Source organism: Trypanosoma cruzi, genomic scaffold (genome assembly GCF_000209065.1).
Source record: "Trypanosoma cruzi strain CL Brener 1047053517117 genomic scaffold, whole genome shotgun sequence".
Classification (NCBI taxonomy): Eukaryota; Euglenozoa; class Kinetoplastea; order Trypanosomatida; family Trypanosomatidae; genus Trypanosoma; species Trypanosoma cruzi.
In genome coordinates this window covers 320,314-328,738 of record NW_001849565.1, presented here as the reverse complement: position 1 = coordinate 328,738, position 8,425 = coordinate 320,314, and the positions used below count along the sequence as shown (strand labels likewise).

The following is an 8,425-nucleotide window of genomic DNA, read 5'->3' as shown; positions in this document are numbered from 1 at the left end:
AAAAGGAACAAAAACGGGGCTATAAAAACAGACATAAAAACAACTAAAATAAAATAAAATAAAATAAAATACACACGCAGATCGCATACGTAAAAGTAAAACAATAATAAAAATAATAATAATAATAATAATAATAATAGTGAGGGATGGGTGCAAATAAAAATCAAACAATGCACACCACACACACCACACACATATATATATATATGTATGTATAATATTTACCCTCCCTTCCCCCCTCTCCCCTCCCCCCCCTCCACACACACACATCCCCCCTCGTCTTTGTGCAGCTCGCAAGTGCCGGATTGGGATTCCCTTTGCTTGGGCTGCGTTCTTTTATCGGTCATTCTTAAAATACCGTTTTTTTTTCTTTTTTAAATTTTTCTTCTTTTATTCCTCTTCTGTTTATCCCCTTTGCACTTCCCCCCCCGCTCACGTTTTGTAGGACGACTTGATTTTTTTCTTTTCCTGCTTTTTTTTTTTCTTCTTTTTTTTTTGGTCCGGTTTTTATAAATAAAAATAATGTAAAACAAAACCAAATCTTCCTCGATTCCGTTTATTGCAGCCGCTGCCGCCTCTTCTTCCATTTTATCTCCTCTCACGCCGACGCGGAGACCCTACAGAAGCTCCTCTTTTACATCCTTCCTTTCCCCCTCAGAAGATCCCCTCCCCCCTTTCACACATGCACATTCACTCATTAACAGAGTGAAGGCAGTTGACATGTGTAATAATGTGGTGCGTGAGAAGGAAGAAGGGAAATGGAGACAATTCATTGGGTTTTTCTTTTTCTTTTTCTTTTTTTTTAAATTATTATTCCCCACCCCCCTACAACAACAACAACAACAACGAAAAAGAAATGTCTGACTTTGGTGGTGATGCAGGGGAAATTCGTTTTCTTAAAGAAAAAAAAAAAAAAAAATTCCACCTTCCCCCCCTCCTACATTTTTTTTTTCTCTGATTTTTCGTGACTCACGTAGACGGGGAGGAGAGAGAGAGAGAGAGAGGAGAGCTGAATTTACCATAATGGGCCCCAACCAAAGTATAAAGCAGCGTAGTTTTCCACGCGTGTGGCCTCATCAATCAGCATAGAGACCTGCTGCTGTGGTGTCAATGACTTGTGGAGGGTTCGCCGTGCCGCGTCATTGAAGGCATTAGACATGTACCACAGATCGGGACGACGTGCACTTTCCAGCACTGTGTTAAAAATCACTATATCTTTGTTTTCTACAGCCATTTCTGTCCCACGAAGTTTATTACGAATGCGTTCAACAATATCTTGTGTGCGGCTCTTCTCCATCATATTTTTCATCGTCCCCTTATGCTGCACGATTGGGTCATGCACAAAGGCGGAAAGAAGAGCCATGATGCTGTCACAATTTTTGTGCAGAGTCGTCTGGGTGCGGGTGCAGGAGGATCGAAAGATGCCATCCACGCCAAACACTTCCATCGCATTGGTTAGCATGCGTGTAAGACGGAATGGGATGGTCTCAGGGAGTACATGACGAAGTCGACCAACATCAAAACTGTCGCCAAAATCAATGTGAACAATCTTCCCTGTAGACATGGAAAGGAGAATATTACCGAGGTGTCGATCGCCAAGTCCTAATATGTATCCTACCATGGACATGGTCGCCAAGGAGAGTGTGAAGGCTGTGCGTCGCTCAAGCCATTGCTCCGCCGTATGGGAACGATGCCACATCGCACGAGCGACATCTACAGCTTCACAGTTGGGTTGCGTCATCACGTACTCCAGGACCTCTGTGCGCTGAATCATGCTCAACTTATCCCAACTACCAAAGGACTCGACATATGACCGCAATACACCGGACTCCTGGTGGGTACAAACATTCGAGATCGTATTGCGATGAATACATATCGTGTTGTTGATTGTGTTGGCGTGCTCTACCCAGCCAAGAAGACCCACATTATTGCTAATGGGAATGACTGGAAAGCGGTGAATAAAGGCGCTATTTGGTGTGTGTGCATCACTCAAAAGTACATTCACCATTCCAAAGAGCTGCATCACCCGCTCATCCATTCGTATATCTTCGTTTCCCTTTAAGCAATAGGTGTATATAAATCCATTGGACCCACTTAAACGAATACGCCGCGGTCGTTTTTTGGAGGGAATGACATCCAATTTGGAGCTAAAAGACGCGATGGTTGGGAAGTTTGTGTACTGAATATCATATTCACCAAACACCGCAATAGAGAGGTTCCTAAGGTTCAACAATGGCTCCATTGCCTTCTGAGGTTCTTTACCAAGCTTTTCCGTAATGTGTTTGGTAATTTCATCCACCAACTGACTCACAATGCTGCTCGCCTTTTCCCGATCGCCGCGCTTTTCATCCTCCATAACCATTCCTACATAATGACCAATGTCACCAACCGTGTAGAGTAGATGGTGTCGATGGGCATTGAAAATGTCAAGTACTGCCTGTAGCCGTCGACACACCTCTTCCGCGTCCCCCTCGTATTCCGCATTTGGGTTCCAAACCGTTGCTACAGCACTCAAATGTTCACGAATCTTTTCGATAGGGATAGAAGAGACATCTATTAACAGTTTTGCCACAAGTTCCGCATCGGAACGGATACGCTTGGGGAGAACTGTAATGATGGACTGCGCCAATTCCCGTCGACGCAGCTGCGGGCCGCCACTTCCATCATCCGACATAAACACCACCAGTAATGGGAACACCACCGCCTGTGAGTGCACCTCGCACAGCTGACGGAGGATCATACTAATCACCTCACGGACATCATGTCGAGTATCGCTCAGATGACCTATCAATTGAGGGATGGCCTGCACCCAATAATCCGTGGGGATGCGGAAGACACTATCTGCCACAGACTCCTTCAACATGGATATGCCATTATGAAACACCCACAATTGCAACAAACGCATAACACCAGGAAGAGCTGTAGAGGGGCTCGCGCTTCGACAAATAGCCGCCACAAAACCTTGATGGGCGGCCTCAACAAAGGAATGTTGCTCGTCCGGTGTAATGGAGCCATCACGCTGCTGAACGCGATAATTCATGAGGCCCCAACTGTGCCACGCCTCGTAGCTTTTAGGCAAAGCACGAATTGCCTCGTGAAAATGTCGTAGAATCTCCTGACGGTAATCTTTCTTCCAAAAGCGATCCGCACGCATTTCTTGTTTCCACATGCCTAGGCGGTGTTGAGCCGTACCGTAGCAAAGGGGCTCCTGTTCCTCCAATTTCGGTCGCGTGCCATTAAGAAATTCCTCCATCATACGCACTGCCTCTTCTCGTCGACCTTCACTCCATATCTGATTAATGTAAACAACTGCTACACGGGGTTGTGAACTTAAAAAGGCACCGGATGTAACATAATCGCGTTGGTACTGGTGACTGCTACGTGGGAATTGACCTTGCCAAAGCCACGACATGGCCCACATGGAAAGCTGTGGATAGTTTGCACCCATTCGTTCGCAGAAATTCAAAATCATCTCGGACATGTCATTAGGCTTCAACACAAGCGAGTGAAGCATAAGTGATCGTAGACTCGGCATAAGGGAGTCTGGTTTAAGTGCCGCAAAGCGACTTTTCCACCGCTCCACCAACTGCTCACGAAAGACAGAAGAATTTGACTGAACATACACAATCTGTTCTTCCATTTCAGTAAAATGCTGTAGTAGGGTGAGATTTTCATAAGCGTGAGCGTAACTAAGTGGAAGTAATGTCTTCAGACTTTCATCCACCTCCATCTTGGCACGTGTAATCGTCGTACAAAGTCTATCCGCACACATCAAGATAGCTTGGCCATCGGTTTTGCTGTGAAATTCGTCATGAAGGTAAACGGCGTTCTCAAAGAAGAGACGAAGTGCCGTGTCGACCTTTTCCTTCACGGGGATACACTCTTTAAGGTGCTTAACATCATCCCACTCTCCAAGAATCCAAGCCGCCATGGCCCCCGACTGTGCTATAGCCGCCGAGGACTGTGTGAGCCGTGGGGAGGCCGTTTTGACGACATGAAGCGCCTTCTCCCATTCTCCACACAAACAGAGCGTTCGTACGTAACCCTCAAGATCCACCAGACTGAAGTTTTTGTTATTCTCCACTTTTCCAGCATAGACACGCTGTGCTACATCCCACCACTGCAACAATTCATAATTCAATCCATCCTCATTTTCAGTCTTGTAGCGAATGACACGAAAAAGTCCAACAACAGAATCCTGCATCTCACGTTTACTGTACAGCCATGCAAGTGGGAGGACAAGAGAGTGCAACGCCTCTTTTGGGACACTGCTTGTGTAACGATACTTCTCAATGACAGGTAACACCTTGTTCTCAAGATAGCTTATGGCCTTATCATACATTCGTGTGCGCTGTGCTGCCTCTACCAGGTTATCCATTGTAAAGAGCGGATTTAAACTATTGGGAATAGGTGATGCTAGTGGATACGTTATGGGTGAAGTGGGATTTTGCGCATTCGTTGAGGTAATTGGACGTGCCAATGGATTAAATCCAATCGCAATTTCCGAATTTTCACACATTGTTGTTCGCATCCTGTTATTATTCTGATGATAATAACGAGAAGTGTCTACACCCTTTTCAGTAAGTTCATTGGTGTTACCGTTGCTTTCCTCATTGTTGTTGTTGTTGTTGTTCTTGTCCGTTTGACAGCCACTGTTCAGATCCACAAGTGGATTGTCAATGAGATTTGGCATGGCGTTCCTTGGGCCCATGCGTGATTCAACGGGAGAACGAAGTGACTGCACCGGGGACTCAAAGTTGAAATTATCACTGATCGTCCTACTTTGATGGTCTTGTGCCGAATGAAGGGCCGTTGTCGCCCGTGTGTTGCTATCATTGCTCTCAAGGTATCGTAGTTGCTGCAGGACAGGCTCCTTAATGTCCGGTGGATTGTGATCAAGGTAATCGGCAAGCCCAAGGCATTTGGAGATCACTTCACTGTCTGTGGAGCGCAGGGCGAGGTGAAGAACTTCATTCACCTTCTTCATATGCTCCGCGTTGAGAGACTCGTAGAAGCACTTGAAGGATGGGTAAAACAATTTGCGGCGTAGCGGCTCGTGCTTGTCAAAGAGATCCACTACGATGCGGAAGACAGGGTGTGGGGAGACCATAATGATGTTCTTTTGAAACTCCGCAAACCACTCCCGCCATTTGTTATCCTTTGTACGCAACCCAAACTCCACGTGCTTCATAAACAGTGTGATGTCGTGCTGTCCCTGCGGATACGTGTCATAACGATCGTCATCAGGCTGGTCAAGGTATTGACTGCCATGACCCAACTCCTGCTGGTGCTTCGGGTGATAGCGGCTCAGGTACGGCGATCGCGGCTGATCCCCCGTCACAGCTGTGGTATCCAGCCCACTTTCTGCCACCGACGATATTGTCGGACCCAAACTGCTCATTTCCTCTGTATCTCGCAAACACTCACGCAGGGCGACTATCGTTGACTTTCCACTCAGACACATGGCGGCAAGGACTTTCAACGCCTCCAGCACCATCGCAGTCGATAGGCGAGGTCCAAGGTCTTCGCTTAACACACAATGTCGTGTGAGAGTCCGAATAGCATGCATTAAAGCAGGAAGATGTTGCACAGCTTTCAAATTACACACAATGTGGATTGCGGCACACAATGAGAGTGAGCGTACTTCCACCAATTGCTCAAGTTGCTGCACAAAATGCATGAGCATAGGAAAGACAACTGGTATGCAATGTGGAGGAATATAACTGGCATGCAACAAAATGTCCACGACACGCAAACAAAATTCTCTTGACTCTGTATGATCTTGCAGGGCAACATCCACAAGGCGTGGATACAACCAAGGCCACACTTCCGCTTGCTCCTTCCTAGATAGTTTCCCTGGTTTCAGCGCACTAACAACATCCAATACGGCACGAAAAAGGGCATGATCCTGTGGGTACCAGAGTTGTTCAAGTAGCACCACAATTTCAGGTAAGACCGTCTTGGAAATTTTTTCATGCCTTAGTGAGGTGATAGCAGCGAGAACGTGCAGCGCTTCTATCCGCAGCGACGGTGTGTCGTTTGAACGCTTTGCAATCTGCAACACTGCCTTTGCCGCATGAGCTCCTCCAATGAGATCTTTCCTGTCACTAGTCGTTTGCACAAGTTGCAGTAAGGTGCGTAATACCTGTGTGCATACCATCTCCGAAAGACTCACATCCAATATGCGGCTCAGATCACGGTAGACAATGACTGTATTAATCGTATGTCAGTTCAAGATCGGCTTCATCTTGAATGGCCGCCTCATCATCTTTCTTCTTTGTGACAGCGGTGTCTGGTTTTGGTTGAAGGATCAACAGCACCTAATTGACCAAAAAGTGTAAGCACCTGTCTCACCTCCTCATCGGTACTGTTCAATGCACCAATGTAGACGGAGGTGATGGATTGCAGCAGATCATGAAGCTGAGTCGCATTCCACTCCCGCGGCGAAGCCCCAATAGCATGCATTTTCACCAAAAAGCTAATGGCAGCGTGGCTCAGTGAGGTGGATGTGCTGTGGCGGAGAATACTTACCGCTGGGGCGTACAACTCTGCCAAATCATCTTGGTTCCGGAGCATCAGGTTCTCATCCTTCATCAGGGCACCAAGAATGGTGTCGGTTGTCTTCAGAATGGAGAGGGCGATAGCATCGGCCACCATCTCATCCACCAAGTGCCTCCGAAAAGCAATAAAAATGCGATGCATATGATCCATCAATGGCGCCAGAGAGGACTTTGCAATTGTTTGAAGATCAGAAATATGACGAATAAGAATTCGAGGATCGTCAGAGTACTCAATTACCGCCACGTACGACTCTACCAAAATAAGTAAACTTTGCTGCACCGCTTCCACTGAAGGCGTTGACCGCGGTTCCTGCGTAAGAACTACGAAAAGTTCCACAGTTTTCTCTCGTACCTGGGAAGTGTCATGAAGGAAACTCATAAGCGTTTTTAAAATTCTCTGCTCTAACAGAAATGGACGTAAATCCACGGCATCTGCAAGAAGTGTTACTTCCATGAGTCGAACCTTCGGATCCAGCTCCATCACTACATGCCTTAAGTAGAGCTCAAGAATTTCGGTGACACGTGTGGAGTAGGTAGAGGTGCGATGCTGCCTTGCGTAGTACGTCCACTGGCTCAGTGCTTCCACAACCGAGGCACTGCACTGCTGCCGTACTTGGGCGTCCTGGTGACGTTGATAATGAATAACGGAAGACCGAACTTCCTCCAGCTGCTGCAATGAAGTTATTTGTCGCTTTGCAAAGAGCCCAAGAGCAATGCAAAGCTCCGGAGCGCTTACTGGATAATTCGTAGACATGTTGTTGTTACCACCACTACCGATAACAAACCCTACACCACCTGTTGTTGTCGTTGTCGTTGTTGTTGCTGTTGCATTTGTATTTGCTGTTGTCGCAGAAATTGCCACGCTGCTTATAGATGAGTTGTGACCTCCTCCAGCTAAATTTCCTGCCCCATCGCTCCTCGTACACACATTCACTTGACTTCCTCCAACACTACTAGTCGTCACGTTGCGGTTAAAATTGCCGGTTCCGGCCTCTAACGTGGCAGGCGAGAGAAAGTACTGCGCTAAACGGCCCACAGTACTGCTGGGCCCACTGAAGGTTGATGCCTGCTGTTGGGCATCATGCTTTGAATGCAGTGGGACAGAACCCACTGTAGAGACGGGGAACTTATCGCGTGTCGAATTTGGCATGCCACCACTAAAATCCATCCGCTTTGAATCCTGAAGATTGTCCTTTAGTTTATTGTCAACAAGATTTTCAAGAGCCGCCTGCAGCTCAGCACTCACGGGGAGTACATGTTCTTGAATCATCGTTACATACTTGACAAGCTCGGCAGAAAGAACAGCATTCGCCAGGTGAGGAATGCAGCGGCGCACCAAACCATCAACGTGCTGTATGAGTTCTTGCTGCTTGACACAATTTGCTGGAGCCGCACTTCGTGTCCGAGCAGATGTCGTACCTTCGCTCCCAACAGAAGCATTTTGCACGGAATGAGTGCTTCCTGCCGTCGTTGGTGCCTCACTCTTGCTGGCAGAGAAGCTAGCGGCTATAGACCTTCCAGACTTACTCGTATGTAGCACCCGCTTGTATATTGACCATGCGTGGCTGCTACATATGGCCGCTAGAATATGCCAACACTCCTCTTGCGTTTCCCGACGAGTGATGTAGCGCATGAGGATAGAGTCCAGATTCGTCCTGTTTGTGGTGTCTAGTACCTCGTAACCAACGTTCTTTATAAAGGTAGCAACATTGCGCAGCTCCAGGCTCTTGTTTCGTTCATCTCGAACGTTTTTCACGGGTTCCATAATGATAGCGCAATAGGTGGTACGACGGACCGCGGAAAGTACATCCGTCTCTGCAATAACTGGAACGAGATCACACACAGCAGCGCGTACGGCATGAGAC

At 47.2% G+C, this 8,425-nt stretch overlaps 1 pseudogene, besides 9 other annotated features; it reads right to left on the bottom strand.

Annotated features, from left to right (window-relative positions):
* Positions 1-8,425: a sequence feature (heterozygous, Esmeraldo-like haplotype).
* Positions 45-71: a microsatellite.
* Positions 100-139: a microsatellite.
* Positions 225-258: a sequence feature (G-rich).
* Positions 456-497: a sequence feature (A-rich).
* Positions 778-804: a microsatellite.
* Positions 828-847: a microsatellite.
* Positions 1,016-8,425, bottom strand: Tc00.1047053508997.20 (annotated as a pseudogene; the record flags this gene model as incomplete).
* Positions 4,614-4,638: a microsatellite.
* Positions 7,357-7,388: a microsatellite.